A 21,758-nucleotide genomic window follows, 5' to 3' on the forward strand; every position below is an offset into this window, starting at 1 on the left:
CGTTGCTACAAGTCAGATACGACTTCACTTTCACTTTTCACTTTCATGCATTGGAGAAGGAAATGGCAACCCACTCCAGCGTTCTTGCCTGGAGAATCCCGGGACAGGGGAGCCTGGTGGGCTGCCATCTATGGGGTCGCACAGAGTCGGACACGACTGAAGTGACTTAGCAGCAACCAGCAATTGAACCCACGCACCCTGCATTGGCAATTTGGAGTCCTAATCACTGGACCACCAGAGAAATCCCCAATAGTGTTTTTTTTTAAATAATGAAATTAATAAATGAGTGTCATCAACTTTGTTTCCTTTCAAAGAAAGGAAGGAGAGTTTATATACAAAATACAAAATAGCTCCTTGTACAGGTTTCTTTAAATAGGACTCAGGTAAATAGCTCACACTTGTCAGGTTCTGTAAAAGAATTCTGTTTTCTTCACATATGTAATTTATTTTGCGATCCCAACCTCTGTGAGGTAGGCAGGCGTGTCAGCCCTGCTTGACAGGCGGGGAAACTGAAGCCACTCGCGGGGTCCTGGGAGCAGAAGCAGAGAGGTCGGAAACCTGTGGGCTTCACTTTCAATAAAGTTCTCTCTTCTGTGAGAGCACTACCCTGGACCTGCCCTGTCTTCCTGTTTGCTCCCCAGTGAACCCAGAAAGTTTAGTGGAGCCAGCAAGTTGGGGCATTGTGACCGACAAAATGGCCGGGGATGGGGCTACTGGGTATGTGGGTGGGGGAAGGAGATGGAGAACAGACACACCTCCCCAGATTCCAGAAGCTTTGGGGGCACGATTGAAGTGAATCAGAGAAGGTAAGAGCCCTGGAAAGACCTGAAGAACAGAGCCATCAGCCCCTCCCCTCCCCTCTGTGAGGATTAGGATGTAGGGCATCTTGTATGTCACAAGGATGAAACACAAGTGTTTAGGAAGGCTGTAGAAGCATGCCAGGATGCTGGTCCAGGCACATAATGAATTTCTAGGACCCGAGACTAATACTACTTCATCCTGAAAAAATGAAAGGAAAAAAGTGTGGGTCTCTAGCTTTGAACACCTTTTATCCTCAGGCTGCATTTGGAGCATCCTTTAAGTTCTAGCTGAATAAGGTGAGAGAAGCCTAGGTGTAGCTGGTGAGAAAGAGACAGAGGGCCTAGGAAGGCAAGAAGGAAGTAGCAGGGGAGAGACAGGGGCCCGGGGCTGAGAGACAGCCCAAGACTTGGTAAGGCTCTTGTAGGCCCTGCCTCCTGTGTGCACAAGCACCCTCTCCAAGAAGGGGCCCTCCAGAGGAGGCTTAGCTTAAAGCTGAGACCCTGGGCAGCAGCAGGGAAGGGGGACTTGGGGTGTCCCAGCGCAGATCAGCTCAAGGGAGTCCCAGGCTCAGAGTCTACTGCGTACAAGTTGCTTAGAGCTCTGGGTGACCAGAGAGATAAGGAGTTTCCCTGATGACAATCTTTCTCTTCCTTCTCTTTCTGACTTTCTTTTTCCTTCCACTCCGTAAACCTACACAATCTCTTAGGCAGCTGGGATCAACATAAGCTAGGGACTGATCCGTGTACAAGGGAAGTCGGGGAGCCTGGAAACAGCAGAACCTGGGAGAGGAATCTGTGTACAGGGCAAATGAGGGGAGCCTGAAAACAGCTGAATCTAGGGAAATGGGACTGCCTAGTGAGAGAGCAAGGGGGTTCTGGAAACTGCCGAACCCAGGGAGGCCAATTTGTGTACCGGAGAAACATGGGGGAACCTGGAAACAGCAGGATCTGGAGAGATAGTTCGTGTACAGAGGGCAGAGAGAGAGAGAAGCCTGAAAACAGTTGAATCTGGGGAGGTAGATTTGTGTGCAGGGGGAGCAAGGGGAGACTGGAAACCGTACAATCTGGGGAGACAGCAGTGTAAAGTGGAAGCCAGGGCAGTCTGAGAACAGGGGCTCTGGAGGGGAGGGATCTGGGTGGGATTACGGGGGGGAGGGGGGGTGAGGGTGGGTGGAACCTGGGGGATCTGATGAGGCAGATGGGGACAGGGACACAGGCAAGCACAGGAGTGTCAAGAAGGTGGTCGTGTGGAGTGGGGGCCACGAGGAGACCCCTTTCCAAGTAGGTTTGAATTAGATGCCTTTGCAGCCCCTTCTAGACAGGGCAGGGCAAGGGAGCAGATCTCCAGTGGGCATTCAAGATTTCACATGGCAAGAAGAGATGGGTCTTTGTGGACAGTTGCTGCCCTGGTCCTAAATGAGCAAAGCCTGGAATTTCCTAGGGGAGCCAAGGCGGGTAGAGGGGGTGGGATGAGCCAGTTGAATAAGCTGCCTTGCCCCCCATCTTCCCCACCCTTCTCTGAGAGGGACAGGCCTCTTTCTCCCTGTCCACCAACCAGCCTGACCTCTTCCCCCCACTGGTTCGCTTCTGAGTGACAGACAGACAATGACAGAGCTGCAGACAATCGGCTGAGGGAGGGCCCACAAAAGCTCCCTGGCCACCCCCCGCCCCCCAGAGGGGCCCTGAGCTAGCAGGCCGGCGGGAACTGTCACTTCAGTGGAGCGCCTTCAGGTGACAGGCCTTCAGGAGACAGGGTGACATTGGGCTTAGAAAGGCCTGAGATTTTTGGGATTCTGCCTGTGCCTCTTGGAAACCAGTCTCCCAGGCAGTGGCCTCAGCAAGGGGAAAGGGAGGGGCCACAGCGGCCTCACAGCAGAAAGGGAAGCCGCATCCACTGTGTGAGCTGTGGGTCTCCGGCCAGTTATGCTCTCTGTCCGGGTCTCTGTTTCCTCACCTGTAAAATGAAGGATTGGCTCGATCTTTGAAGGCCCCATGACTTAAACGTGGATTTCTGGTAGACAGGAGGGAGAGCACAGAGAGAGCCCAAAGTAGCATTTCTCCTCATTCATTGGCGCTGCTCAGGACTTCACAGCAAACACACCGGGCGAGGGGTGTCGTGGGGGGAGACTGGCATTTTGGATGCTGTAGCAGTGTTGGAGCGAGCTTTCCCAGGCCTAGATGAGGACTTTAACACTTATCACTCCAAAGGGCCCCTTCCCTTAAAGCAAAATTATTTTTTGCTCTAAGCCCGTTGGATTTCCTGGCTGGTGAGCCAGCCTGGAAGGTGGCATCCTCACCCTGCCCCACATGTTTAGCCCTGCTTCCATGTAGGCCTCACCCCAGCCCCGATGTCCTCTTCTTCCTGTGGCTGCTGTTATTACCCTGTTTGTCCTTAAGCCAGGGATGTTTGGGATCTTGTCACAAGGCTCAAAGTCTCAGGGAGAGGACCCTCCTTGCCCAACAGAGAGCTCTCCAAATACCCCAAGGCCCTGAGGGCTCACAACTGCCCCTTACCCACTGCCAAGCCCGAAGAAGCTTCATGTGTACCACTCGCGCAAGGCTGCCTGCTGGGCATGTAGCTGAGGCACCCATAGACCTACCCACCACCAGTCTGGATGAGTGCAGAGTGTACTGGGTATTGATGGGGAGGGGTGGAAGTAACATGGGACTAACTCAAGCCAGGCCTGCATCATTTGAGTAGCAAACACATGCCTCTCTACTCCTCCTCTTAGCCTGAGAAACCAGTGGGTTTAACACAGGGGCACAGCTTAGACTGATGCTCTGATTGTTCCAGAAACCCTCCTCACCTCTAATCTGTTCAGCAGAAATTGTTCCTAGCACTTCCAGAATCAGAACAGAAGAGTCTTGTCCAGGTGGAGGTGGACTAGGGTTGCTTGCCTCATCTCTCCCCCTCCCTCTCTCAGCCCAGGTGACCTGCCTCCGCATACCCAAGCAGGGAGGGGAGGAGGAGTCTCCGGGGGACAGTACTGAGAGCTGGACCCCTGGAATCCAGGGCCACCAAAGATGGCCTCAGGTGCACAGAACCTCTTCCCAAGGGGATCCGATCGTCCCTAAACACAGGAGAGCTCCTCCTCTCTCTCATTTCTCTTTCCTGGCACTATCAAGGAGGTACCCCAGTTTTTAACGAGCCCCAAGGATGTGGGAGCTGGAGGGGTAGTGGGCTGGCCAGAGGAGGGTGGGCTCCGCCAGGAGGCAGGGAGGAGGGGGAGGGGATCTGATTAGAATCCGGGCCGTATGGCGAACGCTGCGGAGATGGAGGTAATCACTGAGCGGGCGAGACAGCATGCTCAGCGACAGCAGGCGGCCGGGCCGTCGCCATGGCAACCGCGGCCTCCGGGGCGCGCTGCTCGGCGCTGCTCCGCGTCCGCTGCGGAACATCTGCTTTGCACTGGGCTGCTGGGAGCCGGGGGGCGCGGGCGCGGCTGCTCCCTCCACCCCGCAAAAAAGAAACAAATTAGGCCAACTGTCCAATGAGGGGCCGCAAATGTATTTATTAATGCGAGGGAAAGGTTGTTCCGGAGCGCAGTTTGATTAATGTTTGAGTCTTCAGCTTGTCAGTCTGGTTTTGTCTCCCGCAAAAGGGGAAAGGGAGGGGAGGGGTGGGGGGCTGGAAGGGGAGTGGGGAGAAGAGAGACAACAAAGCGGGAGGGGATGTTAATAGCCAAATAGGCTCTTTTTCATGTTTCCCTCAGCCTGCCACCCTTGATGGATGGCTCAGACAGAGACCGGAGCGCATCAGGGAGACGCGAGCCCCTCTGGAGAGCTGGGGGAATGGAGGAGAGAGGGGGGCTGCTGGAGCCTGGTTGGGGTCTGCCGGGAGGGGTCTCCCGGAGGGTTGTAAGGAAAGGAATGGCCCCAGGAAACAGGCAACTTCTGGAGAAACCCGAGGACATTTTCATCAACTGTTTACAAGTCTGCCCTGTTTGCAACCTCGGGCGAGACAACACCGGAGGGGGAGGGTAAGGGTGAGGGTGATGTCCCCTCCGGATTGCATGGAAGGCAGAGAAGCTTTCGCCCGTCAGTTAGGGAGGGGAGAAGGGAATACGGTTCCATAGCCTTCTCTTCTTTCCTCTGCTGTGCTCTCTGTGCTCCCACCTCCTCCACCGTATTTGCCATCTTCCTGTTTGCACCATCTTCCCTCCCTCTCTCTTTGTCTCTCCTCCTATTGTTTCTTTCCTCCATCTTCCCCTCCTCTCTTGGTGACATCAGCTGGCTGTGATAGGGCCTGCCTTGCTGAGATGTCTTCTGTGAACACAGTCTGAACATACACAATGCATCCTATTTTGTCTCCTCTTTTCTGGATAAGGAACAGAATGCCCCATCGGAACCCCAAAGTTGACCTAAATTATGAGAAAACACAACCCTACTCCTACGTCCTCCCCACCAAATCCTCCTCAGCCCCAACCCTCTAGGAATGCTGGGTGGAAGCTGAAGACTGTAGATTTCTAGCCAGGCCTGGGATTCAGAAACACTGGAGCCAGTCTGTAAATATAGACTGTTCTGAGGTTTGAGACTTCCTCCCTACTATCCTGTGCCAAAAAACAAAAAGAAGAAAGTAGCCCTTGAAAGACCAGGCAAAATTCAAATATGAGTTTGCAGCTTATTTTATCTTCTTCTCATGAAAGGATTGAATGTGTACACCCAAAGAGTTTTGCAAGAATGAAGTTATTAAACATTAAAAAGCTGTTTGAGCATATCAGAGCCCCACTTTCCTTGGGAAAAAATGTTTATTTATTATCAGCAGCATCAAAATTATTACTTAAAGCCTTGGGGTGGGAGGGTTACCTTTTTTGTGGATGTAGCATGGTGGTTGAGAGCCAGGCCCTAGAATCAAACCATCTGGGTTGAATCCTGGTTATTCTACTCACTAGCTGGATGACCATGGGCAAATTAGTAAGCTTCTCTAAGCCCCAGTTTCTCATCATTAAAATGGGGATTATAATTGTTCCTAGATCACTGGGTTGTAGAAGGGATAAATTAGATAATCCACATAAAGTGTACAGCATTGTGTCTGATGATTATTGTGTGCTCAATGCATGTTGACTGTTACATTATTTGGTTATAGACCCTTTCAAACAAGCTCCGTGATCACCAATACTGAACATGCAGTGTCCCAACTATATAAATGGCATTACTTTAAATATAGGGCTTCCCAGGTGGCCCTAGTGGTAAAAAACCTGCCTGCCAAACAAGAGACCCAGGTTCAATCCCTGGGTCAGGAAGATCGCATGGAGAAGGGCATGGCAACCCACTCCACTATTTTTGCCTAGAGAATTCCGTGGACAGAGGAGCGTGGCAGGCTACAGTTCATGGGGTTGCAAAGAGACACAACTGAAGTAACTTAGCACACAAACACACACACACACATTAAAAATAAGATAGGTAAACATGATGTCTACTCCTCAAGGGCTTACAGTCTTTTTTAGGAGAAAGAGTATATACGTTAAATTTACAAATCATCTAAGGAGTCATGTGCCAAGTGCCAAAAAAGTAGTATAGATACCAAATGCTTTCATTACTGAGCTCTGAGAGAAGAGAGAAGAGTTGCAGGATTTGGAGCTTGGGGTCCCCTGAGCCATGGATCCCAGGTCTCTAAAAAAGTGACCGATGGAGTGATGGAATGGAGTGATGTGGAGAGGGAATGAATGACAAGAGCAACGGCCAAGAAGAAGGCTGTTTGTGGATGAGTGAGTTTGGCTGGATCTACAGTGGAAACTTGAGGAAAGTATTAAGCACGGACTTGTGGGGCAATGTATATACTGTGTGTGTCAGTGTGTGTATGTATGTGTATATACATATATTTACAGGGAAAATTAATCTAGTGATAGTACATAGAATGAATCAATAGGAAAGAGACTGGAAAGCAGGGAACCAGTAAAGTGGGACCTGGACCAGAACGGAGACGAAAAAATAAATGTGAGAGGGACTTTCCTCATGGTCCAGTGGTTTAGAATCCACCTTCCAATGCAGGGACACTGATTCCATGCCTGGTCAGGGAACTAAGATTCTCACATGCCACAGGGGAGTTAAGCCCACACGCTGCAACTAGAGAAGTCCACACACCACAGTGAAGATCCAGCACAGCCAGAAAAAAAAAAAAAAGAGAGAGAGAAAAGAGTAAACATGAGAAATGTGAAGTAGTTTGATGATGGATCTGAAATTAGGAGGACAGACAAGGAGAAGAAGAGCAATGAGAGGCTAAGCTCTAAGGCTGTGAACCTGGGTGCAAGGGAGGAAATCCACAGAAGCATCGCTTGGTCATCATTAACCTGAATTCTGGGTGGAGTCCAAGATGCCTTAGTTTAGCAAATCCTGTACAGAATGCTGCCACAGGCTTGTTAATGTGCTTTCATATTTATTGGGTGTCCATGATGGAGCAAGTGGGTGGGATGTCAATGTTATCCATTCTCCATCAGTGTGACCACGTTTTGAGTTGTTGGGAATTGATTACCCTGTACATCTTTGTTGGTCCAGCTCCCTCCCTCATGCCTGACCTTAGCGGTTAAGGGTTCATCCTATGGCAAGTATAAATAGCTCTTTTGGGGAGCAAAACCTGGGGCTCAGCTCCAGCAGTCCAGGACTTTTAACAAATGGGCCAGGGAGAATGTGTCTATCTTATAGGCCTTATTCTCTGGGAGGTGAAACTCTAACTAAGATGGTGGTGCAGTTTGTCTATCAAGTCATGAGGCAAATTTATAAGCAAATATCCTAGGAGTCATTCCTCTCTGAGGAAGTTCCCTCCCAAGCCATCTCACCGGGTGCCTACACTTGTTACAAATGCTTCCATTGCATGAAACATTTGTGGTGGCTTCATGGGAATTACTTTCAGAGTCTGCAAAACATTTGTTTTGCTCTCCTCAGAGGTACCAGATCTTCATCCTTGGAAGGTGGGATGTTTTGACTGTTTTTCATAGGTTGGCATTTAAAAAAAGAAAAAAGCTTCAAAACTGCTTTTAGCAAAATGTTGAAATGAAACCACAGCCTCCTATACAGAGCTTGGCTAGTCAATGATCCCAGACTGACTCCTGGACCGGGAGTGAAGGGAGGTGGGGCTGGAAATCGCTGTAAAACACATTGCTGAGGAAGTTGATGTAATTTGAATATGGATTACATAATAGTCTTGCAGCAATGTTAAATTTCTGAATTTTGGCAACTATAGTAAAGTTGTTTGTATAAGAGTATGCCTTTGTTCTTGGGAAATACATACTCAAGTAGAGAAAAAGGAACATGAGGTCTCCAATTTCTCTCCAAAACTCAGAGAAATTATGCATATATAAACATGTGGATAGAGAGAAATAAAACAAATGGAGGTGAATGTAAACAGTGGGTGAATCTGGTAAAGGGCAAATGGGAGCTCTTTGTACTATTTTTGACAGTCTTCTGTACTTGAATTTGATCAAAATTAACAGTTACCAGAAAACCAACTAATCCTCCATTTGAAGGAGAGACTCATTTAGATACTGATTCTTTCAAAATAGTCCTCTCAGGAGGCACAGTACTTCATGGAGGGTGAATGAAGACATGGAAGACAAGCTCATCAGATCTGAGGCTGATACAGAGCTAGTTAATATTTTAGGTGACAGGTTCAAGATCAGTAGGACGGGAACATTGGTCCAAAATCGAGCATAGCGAAACACAGTATTGCTCTATCAGTGTTAGTTAAATTGAATTGAGTGAGATGAAATTTTAAAGGGTTAAATGATAAGTTTTCTGTTCCTCACTAAAAACATTAACTCAGTAGAAGTTAGGATGACATGTCTAAGGGTGGCATATCCCCTAACAAACCAATTTATTCAACTGCCACCTCGATATGCTGATAGGATAGAAAGATTACTGTGACCTGTAGTGGCCATAAAACATTATAGATTCTGAGCTGCATTAATAAAAATACAGTATCCAGAACAAGGGAGGTAATAGTCTTTCTCTGTCCTGTGCCCATTGGACTTTAGAGAATCCAGTTTCAGTCTGGGGCAGTATTTATAAAGAAAGGCATTGCTAATGAAAAGAGGTACATAGAAAAAGAATAGTGAGATTTTGAAATAAGAGCAGTTGAGGAAGAGCTGAAGGAACTAGGGATGTTTAAATTCTCAAGGGTTCCTATTGGTTGCCTTCTAGACATTGGATTGGCATCTGAACTGAGGAAGAAAAATTTACACATTCTCCATTGCTTCTCAAGGTAAGAATAGGACAGAAGGATGGAAATTACAGGGTGACAATACAAGAAAGGATTTTCTAAATGTTAAAATAGTCTGAAAATGGAAAAGGGTTACCTTGTGAGGTAGTGACTTCCCTGTCATTGGAAGTATTCAAAGAAATATACTATGATGGCCACTATAATAAGAATTCTTGCAGCAGGAAGGACTCTGGGTTAGATAGACCTCTCTAGTCCCTTGATATCTTTAATTCTAGGTAATCAAGTTTAGAAAAAAACAACCCAGCAACCTCATTATTCTGTGGTCTTTATTACAGTATGTTTATAGAAACTGCCCACAAACCCACTGCTTATATAAGGCTGAGGAAGCTTGGACAAGAAGCCTCCACATTCTGAGTTCTGCTTTTCTGCCCCTGCCTCTCTTCCAACCCTTCATCTGCATGTTGGTTGCCTCTGCCCAGACTTTTCATAACTGCCTACAGAATGGCATTTCCTCTGAGAGATTTGTAATGATGACAATTTTAGGTGAAGTACCAGTCCCCTTACTTAGGCTGACTCTAATCCAGTTTCCAGTTGCTTTCAGAGACAGGTCCTGTGTGTGAGGAACGTAGTGGGAGTCCCAGCACTCCTGCTTCAAGGGGCAGAAAGCAGGGTAGAAGTGAGTTTTCAGCCCCAAGTGGACCTAACCCTGCTGGATGGACTGCAAACCTTAAAATCAAAGAAAGGTAGAAAACAGAGATAAGAAATAGTTCCCCTTCACTGCTGTAGTCTCCCCCCAATTCTTTCCTGTTTTAATCACAGGAAGAATGATTAGTCGGCCAAGGAAGGACAGGGGAAGAAAGCAGATGAGTTTTATCTGGCTGGGGTCTGCCTGACCGCAGCCATGTGACTACCTGGCCAACCTGGGGTCTCCATCATGTCCCTGCCTGTCCACAAGACGGATCAGGCTGCCCTTCTCCCACCCTCCCCCCGCCTCATTCCAGGAGAGGGTTGCTAGGATAATTAGAGCCTACTGGTTTCTCTCCTTCTCCCCAACTGCTCCGGGGTCTTAGAAATTTTCTTTCTTAGGGGACTGAGAAACTTCTTCAACACTGTAGCAATTTAGAATCTGGAAGATTCTTTCCAGCAGAAATAGTGAAGTTAGTTTCTCAGAAATCATCCCTAATTTTCACCCAGTGTTAACTGGTAATCTCTGGTTCTGCCCTTCATTTGAGAAGCGCAGAACCTTCCCCCTGCACCCCCATACCCGGGCCTTCTCTGCTATCCACCAAGCTGCTCCCCTCACAGGCGCCAGCTCCCTTATTCAGCATCAGCGTAAACAGACCTGGATTTGAATCCTCATTCAATACATTGCGAACTCTGTGACCTTGGGCAAGTTGTAAAAATTTCTCAGAGCATCGATTACTACACTTATAAATGGAAATAAACCTACTTCACAGAATTTTAGTAACAATTCAACCAAATAATATACATAAAGTTCTGAGCCAGTCACTGGCCAGATCCTCTGGCTGACATTTGTCTGTGTTAAGTGGACCAAACAAAAGGAGATGGTAAAGGTTAGGGAAACAAACCAGGAAGGAAACTCAAAGAAGAGATGTTGAAAGGGATGGATCTGCTTAAACATGGGAGGGATGGCAAAGAAGGAGAAAGAAACAGGAGAAGGAAAGGAAAAGGAGGGCTTTCTAGAGACTGGCCTGCAGAGACTGACGGCAAGTTGGAATGAACAGAGCCAGACAGAGCCAGGGAAAGACAGACAGCAGATAGGGGTGGACAGACAGATGGGAAAGGAAGATATCATGACAAAGATCAGGGGGAAAACCCAGCTGGCTTGAGGCAGACAAGAGGTGCTGGAGAAGAGCGACAGAAGGAAAAGAGGAAACAGGGGGGTGATCAGAGTGAGATGGGGAAGTCGGGGCAGGACAGACAGACTGAGAGCGGGTGGGGAAAGCATCAGACAGACAGACAGATGGCAGGGATGAGAGGGTGCCCCGGGTTGCCTGCATTCTGCTGTGTTTACCAGCTAATTGAGTTAAATTGTTGTCAGAGATGTAATTAAAGGGTAGAGAGAGCTCTCTGGCAGGCCTGAAACAGATGGAGGGGGCTTTAATTGGTAATTAAATTCTTCCCTGGCAGCTGAGGAAGGAGCCTGTGCTTCAGCCTCACAAGGCCACGGGTGGCCTTCCCCCCTTCCCGGCCCCTCTCAGGGGCTCTTTGCGGAGGGGGCTGAGCTCCGCACACCAGCAACCAGGCAGGCAGGAAGGCCCGGTAACTGCAGGAGAGTGCCAAAGCAGCCCCGCCCGCCGGGGCTGGCTCAGCTCCCACGGGCTAATCCGAGCAGACCCACCCCCAGCCTGCCCCTGCTGACCTCCCCGCTCCCACCCACCGATGAATTCCTCCGTGGCCCCAGTTGCTTCACTGGGGATCTCACGGAGAAAGAATGGGCTCTGGCCCCGCGTGCGGATTGGCTTGGGAAGGGTTCGTTGGTTTAGTCAGGCACCCAGGCAGACCCATCTGTTGGCATGGCTCCCATGAGCCTCTCAGCATCTGCCCCCTCCCCACTGCCCTCCCTTCCAGGAGGCGCTGTGCAAAGATGCTATTCTGCCTGGCACATCACTGTCTGGCGCTGACTCTGCCCCAGCCGCGAATAAGACAGGATGGGATCAGCAGCCTTGATGGGCAGATTGGTTAGACTTTCTAAGATGTGAGCATTTAGACTAATCAGCTTTCAACTCCAAATCTCAGGCTGACCTGCATTTCATTGGAGAAGGCCCCTTGGGATGGCAGATTTCCCTGAAACCCACATGTTCTCTACGTGTTCCACTTCAAAGAAAGAGATAAGTAAAAAGGGAGCAAAGAGGCAAGGCTTTTAAAAAGAAAGCTGAAAGGGAAGTTAGGCAGAAATAAAACCCAGGGTAGACAATGTAGAATTATTGTAAAATGCATGGCTGACTGTGAGACAGCAATACAGTGCTGCTCTTACAAAAGCAAGCTCCGTGCTGGATGCATAAATAAAGAAGCTGGGGGTCATTCTCTCATTATAGCTCAGCTGATCAGACAAAAGTTCTTTGTCTTGCTCTGGACTCCATGGAGCCCAGACAGTCATGGAGGCGCTTGGAGGGGTTTCTGGGAAGGGCCATAGAAATGACAGAAAGCTTTAGCTGTGTGGACATTCACTCGGTCAGTTGAGGCCCACTCTGCTGTCTTGGAGAAGGCAATGGCACCCCACTCCAGTACTCTTGCCTGGAAAATCCCATGGACAGAGGAGCCTGGTAGGCTGCAGTTCATGAGGTCGCTAAGAGTCAGACACGACTGAGGGCGTTCACTTTCACTTTTCACTTTCATGCATTGGAGAAGGAAATGGCAACCCACTCCAGTGTTCTTGCCTGGAGAATCCCAGGAACAGAGGAGCCTGGTAGGAGGCCGTCTATGGGGCTGCACAGAGTCGGACATGACTGAAGCAACTTAGCAGCAGCAGCTGCTGTCTTACCTTCAGCCCCACACATGCCATTCTATGCTGAAAACAATGCTCCCTACCCTTCCATCCTCCTTCCTAGACTATCTTAAGGCCACAACCCTACTCTCATTTCTTCAGGACGCTCTCCTTCACTCCCTCTTCTTAACCCCGACATCTCCCTTATGCCGCATCCCAACACTGGTAGTTTCATCCTGATTCCCTCACAAGGCTGTAAGCTCAAAGGTCAAGGATCAAGTCCATTTTACTCATCACCGTCTCCCCAGCACCAAACATAGATCCTGGCAGTTAGGTGCTGAATTAATTTTTGTGGAATGAAGAAATAAATCCAGAACATTCAGCATGCAGGCAAACTCTGAAAGTCATCAGTAAAATAATTATATAGATGAAAGAAAAAGTGAAAGTGTTAGTCGTATCCAACTCTTTGTGACCCCATGGAATTCTCCAGGCCAGAATACTGAAGTGGGTACCCATTCCCTTCTCCAGGCGATCTTCCTGACCCAGGGATCAAACCTGAGTCCTTATGTCTCCTGCATTGGCAGGTGGGTTCTTTACCACTTGTTCCCCCTGGGGCTTCCCTGATAGTTCAGTTGGTAAAGAATCCACCTGCAATGCAGGAGACCCCAGTTTGATTCCTGGGTCAGGATGATCTGCTGGAGAAGGGATAGGCTACCCACTCCAGTATTCTTGGGCTTCCCTTGTGGCTCAGCTGGTAAAGAATCTGTTTGCAATGCAGGAGAGCTGGATTTGATCCTTGGATTGGGAAGATCCCCTGGAGAAGGGAAAGGCTACCTACTCCAGTATTCTGGCCTGGAGAATTCCATGAACTATATAGTCCATGGGGTCACAAAGAGTCAGACACAACTGAGCGACTTTCGCTTCACTTCAGTGCCACCTGGGAAGCTCACTATATAGATGAGAGGGCTAGAAATGCAGCAGAGACTTAGCTGTGGGAAAGCACTTTAAAAATATTCCTTTGCTAAGGGAGAATGAGGACATCTCTTTTAGAAAGCGGACAAAGTCTAATTGATGACTCACCACCGATTGTAGCCCTCCATCTCTACTGCAGCAGCTATGAGAGAAAACCTCTCCCCCACTGGAGATTTTGAAACCAGTAGGTCTAGGCACAGGGGCAAGAAATTGTTATTTTAAAAATCTTCCCAGGTAATTCTGATGATTTAGAAACCTCTAGATTAAATGCCAGAGTTCTTTCAGCTTCGAACAGTTGTTTTTCTTTTGCTTGTCCCCACCTTTCCACCCTGACAAGAATGAATCAGCTGATTCTAATAGGCAGGAAAGGAGGCCGGCTTTGGGAATATTGACTTTTGTATTCATCATGGAACTTAGGTGAACACAGAAACGAAGTTTGCTTGTCAGGTGCAAGCACTTTCTCCTTCCTGTGTCGCCTCTGTGGCCTGTCGCTTAGACTCACAGCATTCAGGGCTGGAATGAATCTCATCCTTCTGATATGACGGTTTACGAGTCCTGGATCGGGGCAAGGTTTGGTGGGGAGAGGGCAGCCCTGCTTTAACTAAAGTGATTCTGCTCCTCTCTGTTTTCATACCTGTCACATAAGAGCTGTTCCGTAGTGTGTTGGTAAAAGTTTAACAGCCAGTTCTTACTGGGGTGGTGATAGAGAAGCTCCAATCTGTAGCATTTTCCAGTTTCCGTGGTGTGAATACTTCCACCAAAGCCCATTTCAAGGTAATAACTGGAAGTCACCCAGCGCAAAGTTAGAAATGCACATAACAGGCTCGTAGAGCCCTCGAGTGGTGGTTTAGTCGCTAAGTTGTGTCTGACTCTTGTGATCCCATGGTCTGTAGCCTGCCAGGCTCCTCTGTCCATGAGACTCTCCAGGCAAGAATACAGGAGTGGGTTGCCATTTCTTTCTCCAGGTGATTTTTCCCAACCCAGGGATCAAACCCCAGTCTCCTGCATTGCAGGCAGATTGTCTACCAACTGAGCTACCAGGGAAGCCCTTGAGAGCCAGTGCAGATTAGCCAGTCACAGCACTAGCTTTGGGCCTTCTATTAATATTTAAAAGATGTGAAGGGCTTCCCTGGTGGTCCAGGGGTAAAGAATCTGCCTACCAATGCAGGAAACACGGATTTGATTCCTGATCTGGAAAGATCCCGCATACCGTGGAGCAACTAAGCCTGTGCCCCTCAACTACTGAGCCTGTGCTCTCGTGCTCAGAAGCGACAACTACCGAAGCCCACACGCCCTAAGGCCGTTCCCTGCAGCAAGAGAAGCCACTGCGATGAGAAAGCCGCACACCACAGCTAGAGAGTAGCCCCCTCACCGCAACTAGAAGAAAGTCCACGCAGCCGCGAAGACCCAGCATAGTCATAAATAAATAAATAAAATTTAATAAGTAAAAGAAGTATAAAGACCACTGTCTACCGCTACCTTTTAAAGATAAAGCAACTGAGGCCCAGAAAAGAGTTGCCAAGACTCATACAGCTAAGCTGAACCAGAGTCCAAGCCTCCTGAGGCTGCACCACAAACCTGCTCAGCCTGAACTAAATAGCTGGGAGGGAAGCCAGAAATCACTGCAGGTGGTCACTCTGGGGACAGACAAGGTCAAAGTAGTGGCCAAAGAGTCTTGCAGCCAACCTTTGCTGGGTATCCGGTAAAGACTAAGCTTCTCCTGAGTCTTCATGGGGTTATAAAGGACCTCCCTCAAACTCAAAGAGCCCTATTTTCAACCAACCTCATTCCTATCCGCAGGGAGTGAATTTCTCCCCACTCCCTACCAGAATGACACACGAAGCACCCTCACCCCTTTACCCAAGTCAGTCTAACCCCCAAACCTACTACAGGCAACACCCCACAAAGGCTCCCACTCTCCAGTTTCTCTGTACTTGGACAGGAGGCTTGGAGTCTCCTGGGACTGCCTTAGGGCTGCCGCAGCCAGGCAGCTGGTCTCCTGTTTCCTAGAGATTCTTTGTGTCTGTGTTTCTTCCCAGGGAGCCGGGGTCACCACGCCAAGGAGAAAGAATAGGGGGTGGTGGATCCTCTTTTTTTTCCCCCAGGCTCTCCTCATCTCTCCCGCCTCAAGTCTGGTTGCCAGTGGAGGGGAGAGAGGGCCGGGGTGGTGGGAAGCGGGGGGAAGTGGCAACTGAATCCTGTGCCCTCCAGGCCTGTATTGCAGCTTCTCCCTCCGCGGTTGCTCCACAGAAGGAGCGCAGGTCATACCCAGCAAGGGCCTTTATTACCAGCCTGGCCCTGCGCTGCCTGATCGAGCCCAGCCCTCCCCGCCCAGATCTCATTAAGGGGTCGCCGCTTATGCTTCCCAGCCGCTCCCCCATCCATCTTTGGCCACGGTTGACAGACTGGGCCCCGGGGCTGATGTCCGGCAGGTGACAGGGTTAATGGCAGAAGAGGGCAGAGGGCAGAGGCCAGCCAGCTCACAGGGGTGGGAGGGCAATCTGGGGAGGCCCTGGGTCCATTCCAGCTGGGCAGCCCCTCGAATTACAGCACCTCGGGGAGGGATGAGTCCTGGACCATCCATCCCCTGGGAAGCAAGGTGGACGGTGTCGGCCATCTTGGGAGCAGATGGTGGAGAAGAGCCCCTTAGCCTGGGAAGAGGGGGAGTAAGAAGCTTATTAATAGAAAGGGGAGACGGGCCAGCAGGAGAGGAAAGAGAATCTCTATCTATGTGGGCCCAGTGAAAAAATTGCTTCCTGGATCCCAGGTCGCTCCTTGGTGAGAAACGCATGTCTTGCCGACGTGAATGGAGTCAGGTGAGTGAGTGGAGTGGCTGCCTGTGACCCATCTTGCTTTCCCTCTCAGCCGCCTAGTACCGTGGCCCAGCGCTGTGGTTAGGAGCAGGCTTCTAGAGTCAAACAGAGTGAGTCCAAACCCTGTTTAGATCCTCCCTCTGGGAGGCCGGGTAAGTTACTTAACCTCTCCGAGCCTGATTTCCTCCTGCTGTGTAATGTACCCAGCTCCTGTGAGGATGAAATAATGTGATGCATGGAAAACACAGAACCTGGTCCACCCTGAGTGTTCAAAAAAATTCTAGTTGCCCTCGGTAGTAAGTAAGAGTATTGTTACAGTATTGATATCACTTCTGCGGCCTCCTCCATCCCCAGGCTTTTTTCCCAGGCCTTCTGCCTCGGGAGCTCCCCTCGCGTGACCTCCTGCATGCCCAGGATCACCTCCTGGCCTGCTCTGCTCACTCCCAGGGAGCTCCTGAATGCTGCTCTGGGGGCAGCTGCCCCCCTCACAGCTCCCAGAGGAGAGGCCCTGCAGGGGCAAGGGTTGTCCCTGCAGGCCTTTGAAGCCTGGGGAGGGGAGGGGTTGCCCTGTGCTCCTGACCTGGGGGGCCAGGCTCAGCCCCCCTACCTCCCACCGTGGGAGGAGAGTCAAGAAACAATAGGCCGTGCAGCACTGGCTCCAACGCTGGCCAGCTGGCATTCAGGCGAGGGGTGGGCTGGGTGTGGGAGCTTGCCCTCCCCACAGCAAGCAGAAAGTCCTTCAGGAGAGCTGGTGGTGGCTGGGGTCTCCCCACAGGGGCCCCGGATGTCAAGGGTATGGTAGAGAGAGGAAGAGAGGGGTTATTTCAGTACCATGTCCTGGGTTGAAATTGTCCAGAGTCCTCCCTGAGGGGTTGCTGCAAGCCCCTCCTCAGTTCCAGGGGCCCCCACAAGTACACCCAGATCTCAGGGTGGGCAAAGGCACCAACCAGCACGTCTCTGCCCTCCCTCCTAAGCCTGGATGGAGTGGCTCCCCCGGTGCTGATTACCTCCATTAGGCCCTCAATCTTGCGAGGATAATACATGGCCCAGGCTGGGCTGGGGGAGGAGGCCCCTCTGGCAGGGGAGCCAGGAGGCCGGATGCAGGGACCTGAGCAGAATACCAAGCAGCCAGCCTGCCGGCCAGCAAACCTAGGCCAGGCCAGGAGAGGCAAGGAGTGGGAATGGGGGGAAAGGGGGGAGCGGGGTCTGTCCCGACTGTCCACAGCCCCTGGCCACCTCTCTACTCTTGTGCCAGCTCCACCAATTACCCACTATGGCTGAACTCCTAGGGCCTAAGGGGGGACTTCTCCTTGGGGGCTTCACCTTCTCCAGGCCCATCAGTCCTTTGTGGAACCACATCCTGGATAGCAGGAAACAGCAGCATCTGCCCCCTCAGCTGGACCACAGCTTTGCTCAGCTCAGAGCCTCTGAGGATGACCCAGCGAGACCAGAATCAAAAACAGCGCGGCAAGAGCGGGAAGACTCAGAACATGAGAAGAGGCTCCCCTTTCATTGTCAAGTGAAATCAACTATCACGTGTTCTTCCAAAGGCAGTATTGCCAGGATGCGGCCTGCTCACTGCTAAATCCAGTCCTCTGGGGATGTTGCCAGCTTCTTCTGGTAGCCCATGCCTCTAATCTCAGTTCATCCCACCCCAACTTCTTTTGCCTTCCTTTGGGAACCCTTTTATGTCACCACATCTGACCGCTGTGCGCTTGGCAGTGCCCTTCCACCGCCAGGGGCGCATCTGAGTCTCCCACCCTCCCAGGTGGGAGGACAGGTGTTACTGTCCCCAGCAGGCAGCGCAGCCTGACAGACAGTAAGGGGCTTTGGCCCCGGAGTCAGGCAGATTAAAGTTGCAGACCAGTATCCCTGCTTACCAGCTGTGTGACCTCAGACAAGCTTTTGAATTTCTGAGAGCCTGAGTTTCCTTATCTACTAAATGAGGATTAAACGAGTATTATCATACACACTCCTGAGAATTCATTAAATAAGACAATACTGGGAATTCCCTGGTGGTCCAGTGGTTAGGACTCAGACCTTTGAAAGCATTTGGCTTTCACTGCCAAAGGCCCAGAGTTTAGTCCCTGGGTTGGGGAACTAAGATCCCATAAGCCATGTGGTGCAGCCGAATAATAATAATCATCTAAGGCATTTAGCACAATGCCTGGAACATTATACATGCTTAAAAATGGCAAAGAGGAAGAAATAATTTTTAAAAATCCTTATGTAATAGGTGAAGAAATGAGGTCCCGGAAACCGAAAGATTGGGCTGAAACATAGAACTAAAGATGGTGTTAAAGTGAGGCCTCTGGATTCTTAGTCAAGTGTTCTCACCACCACCACACCCGATGGGTGCCTTCTCGCCCAGCCTCAGCTAGTTCTTTCTCACCCTCCAGCCCCACCCCTTAGCCAGACTCCCCAAGTTCTCCTGCTCCCAACTTTGGGGCAGCAGGCCCTGCTCCAGACTCTGAGGTCTCTGTGCGTGTGCAAGGACAGAGTGGAACTGTTTGCAGTAATGGGAGCAGCAGTCAGAACTCAAGGCCCATAATTCACCAGTGATCAGATGTAGGGGAGGTGCCAGGACAGTTATATTAATAACCGTGTCATTAAACATTTGCAAGTGATGTTCTCATAAAGCTTGAGTTGGTTGGGGTGGTTGGGTTTGTTTATTTATTTATTTTTCCCTGCAGGAGCAAACAGGGCCACTGAGAGAGAGCATTAAATTATCTCCTGAAATGATTCCAGTAATAACTTGGGTGGGTTAGGAGAGCTGTTGGCAGCTCCCATCAGACCTCCTTCAACTTTTCTGAACTCCTATCTTTTACTTGGCCTTGTTTTATAAGGGGCCAATGACTCCCTTCTGGCTTAGCTGTGTCCCTTGGTTAGAGCTGCTGTCTATATAGGCAAAATATGCCTTTTTTTCATCAACAAGCAATTGAGAGTGACTGTATATTATTCCTTGCCAGAAATCACAATGTGCTCTATAACATAGAAAAGAGAGAGAACTTGTAGGGACAAAGACTTTGAATATTTGAAATAAGCACTGTTCAGGAAGTACAGGTCTACAAGACCCAATAATAATAGCATCAATAACCCTCATAACTAACATTTATGTAACGTGGACAACAAGCTAGTTTCCCTCTGGGCACTTTACATGTGTTAAACCATTTGATCGTCATAACTGTAGGCAGTATTATCCCATTCTACACGTGAAGTCTTACAGTAGGTAGGTGGTGGAGCTGGGATTGAGTCCCAGCCATTCTGACTTCCTAGTCTGTGTTTCCACCAGATCCACTCCCTCGAATATTCTTCTCCAGGGATGAGGATGGCTTGAGCTAAGTAGATCATTTCTGAAGCCTGAGGCCTCCTTCCTGCCTAATACAGTCACAGCTCTGCTACCCAGAGAACCTCCTCTGAGCCCGCAACTAAGCTAAGGAGATTCCGATATTCCAGATCAGGTTTGACCAAGCCCCATTGCCAAGAGTTTAACTCATTTCTAAGACGTCCAGATTCCCAGGGGTGGGGTCCCAGGCCAGGCGACCCAGCCTGAGCTGCAAAGACAGGAAGACACAGGGAGTCTTTTAATTTTACATTAAAAGAGAAGGCTCCCTCCCCCATGCCGGTCCTCCCCCTACAACCCCCCATATCCCCCGCCTCAGCTCCCTTCCAATCACATTGGAGACCCCAGAGGGGGCTTGACCCCTGTCCTCGGGGGAGGTCAGCCGGGGTGACCCTGCCTGTGTGCAGGATCCCATGAGAGAGGCCCAGCTGCAGGCCCCGGAGGGCTGGAAGCGCACCGGAAACGAGCTCGGGGTCACCGGGGCGGCTAGGCTGAGGGAGGGGCTTCCCTGGCCTTTGTGAGCTGATGGGCAGGGAGAGATTAGTTCCACAGGCAGCCCCTGTGTCTCCAGAGAAAGGGGCTATTATGGAGCGACTCCAAATACAGGGCACAGCCCACCACACCTCCCCTTTTATCGCCATGGAGATGCGGGAGGCTGTGGAGGAGGGAAGGGGGTTAGAAGAGCAAAGGAGGGAGGGAGAAGCTAAGGCAGGTGGAAAGGGAGACGATGGCTGGAGGGGAGTAGGAGTGGAAGCCAGTGGGAGGGGCGTGGCCCGGAAGAGAGCTCTGAGCCTTTCTCTACCCCGGAAGCTGGTAGGGTCTCTTTCTCATCACCACCTCTCACATGCTGCCTTCTCCAGGCCGTCACAGACACTGCCTGGGGCTACCAGAGCAAAGAAGGGCTTGCCCACTACCCTGCCGCTGGCCCCGTGACCTTAGAGGGTGAGGGGCCTGATCATCTGGGATTACACGGCAAGATGGCCGCATGGAAGGCAGCTGGGGAACAGCTGCTAGGCCTTGTTCAGCTTCCAGACATACCAAGTGCCCCAGTCACTGACTCTCAGAGTCATCCCACCAATCTCCCATCCTCTGCAGTGTCCCCACCAGATACTGACCCGCCTAAGGTCCTCAGTGATGATGACTATCTCACCTGTGTCCCGTGGAGCACCTTTGGTTGTCATGAAAGGCTTCATATATTAGGCAGAAACATGCCCTCCCTCTTTCCTCCACACATAGACCTAGTCCTGTCCTCTGGGGCTGGACGACTGAATAAGGTAGGCATGTAATAAATATTATAGAAAGGAAGGCTAAAAGTCTGACACTTCTTAACATGAAATATTCGGGGAAAGCTGCTGAGAACGTAATTTCTTTGAAAACAAATAAACACACACACACACACAAATCAGTCCATAGTTTAAAAAAAAATCCAAAGTTATCTAGAAGTACTGGGATGGGAAGTGATTCCAGCCTTCAAACACTGGGTGGGCAGAAGAAAGGACATTTCAAGAGGCCAGTGTCCGGGGTGCTGCCCTGATGATGTCAGCACAGGGCCTTTATATGTTTCAGTAAACTAGGCACTTGGTGACAACATAGCCCAACAGAGATGGAGCCCAGAGTAAGAATTTGCCTGGGTATAGAGGCATAGAGCTGCAAGCTGGAGAAACATCCTCCATCCCAAATAGGATGCTCTTGAAAAGAGGGGCCAGCTCCTAGCAAGAAGCCTGAGGCCATGCACGCTTATGTAGAAAGGAAGGGAATGCCCTCTTTGAGAGCTGGAAGTTTCCAGGCAAGAAGATTTGTGATCCCATCATTTGAAGAGACTCAGGATTCCGGGCTGACTGGGGTTTTCCAACTGGCCTGATTACAAGTTCCATCTGGCACTCTGGGGAGCCTGCCTGGGAAGCCTCTAGCCTAAGACCCTTGTTCCAGGATGGGTCAGTCATGAGGCCTCGCAGGGCAGGGAGAGTAGAAGAGGGACAGGAGGAAGAAGAATGGGGGGCTCTCTCATTGCCTTTTGGTTCCTTCCCACACTGCGCCACATGGGGAGGCCTAGGAAGCAGGTGCACAAGCAGTCATGTAGAACAGGTGCCGTCTGGGTGCGCCGGGCACCAGAGATAAGCTGAGGCTGTGGTCATGCTAACAAAGGCCACATTCTACGTTTGACAACAGTTGTTTTCAAGATGCCAGGCCCCAGCAGATGTTGGAGACGGCCCTTATTCTTGCATTC

Source organism: Ovis aries, chromosome 11, assembly GCF_016772045.2.
Source record: "Ovis aries strain OAR_USU_Benz2616 breed Rambouillet chromosome 11, ARS-UI_Ramb_v3.0, whole genome shotgun sequence".
Taxonomy (NCBI): Eukaryota; Metazoa; Chordata; class Mammalia; order Artiodactyla; family Bovidae; genus Ovis; species Ovis aries.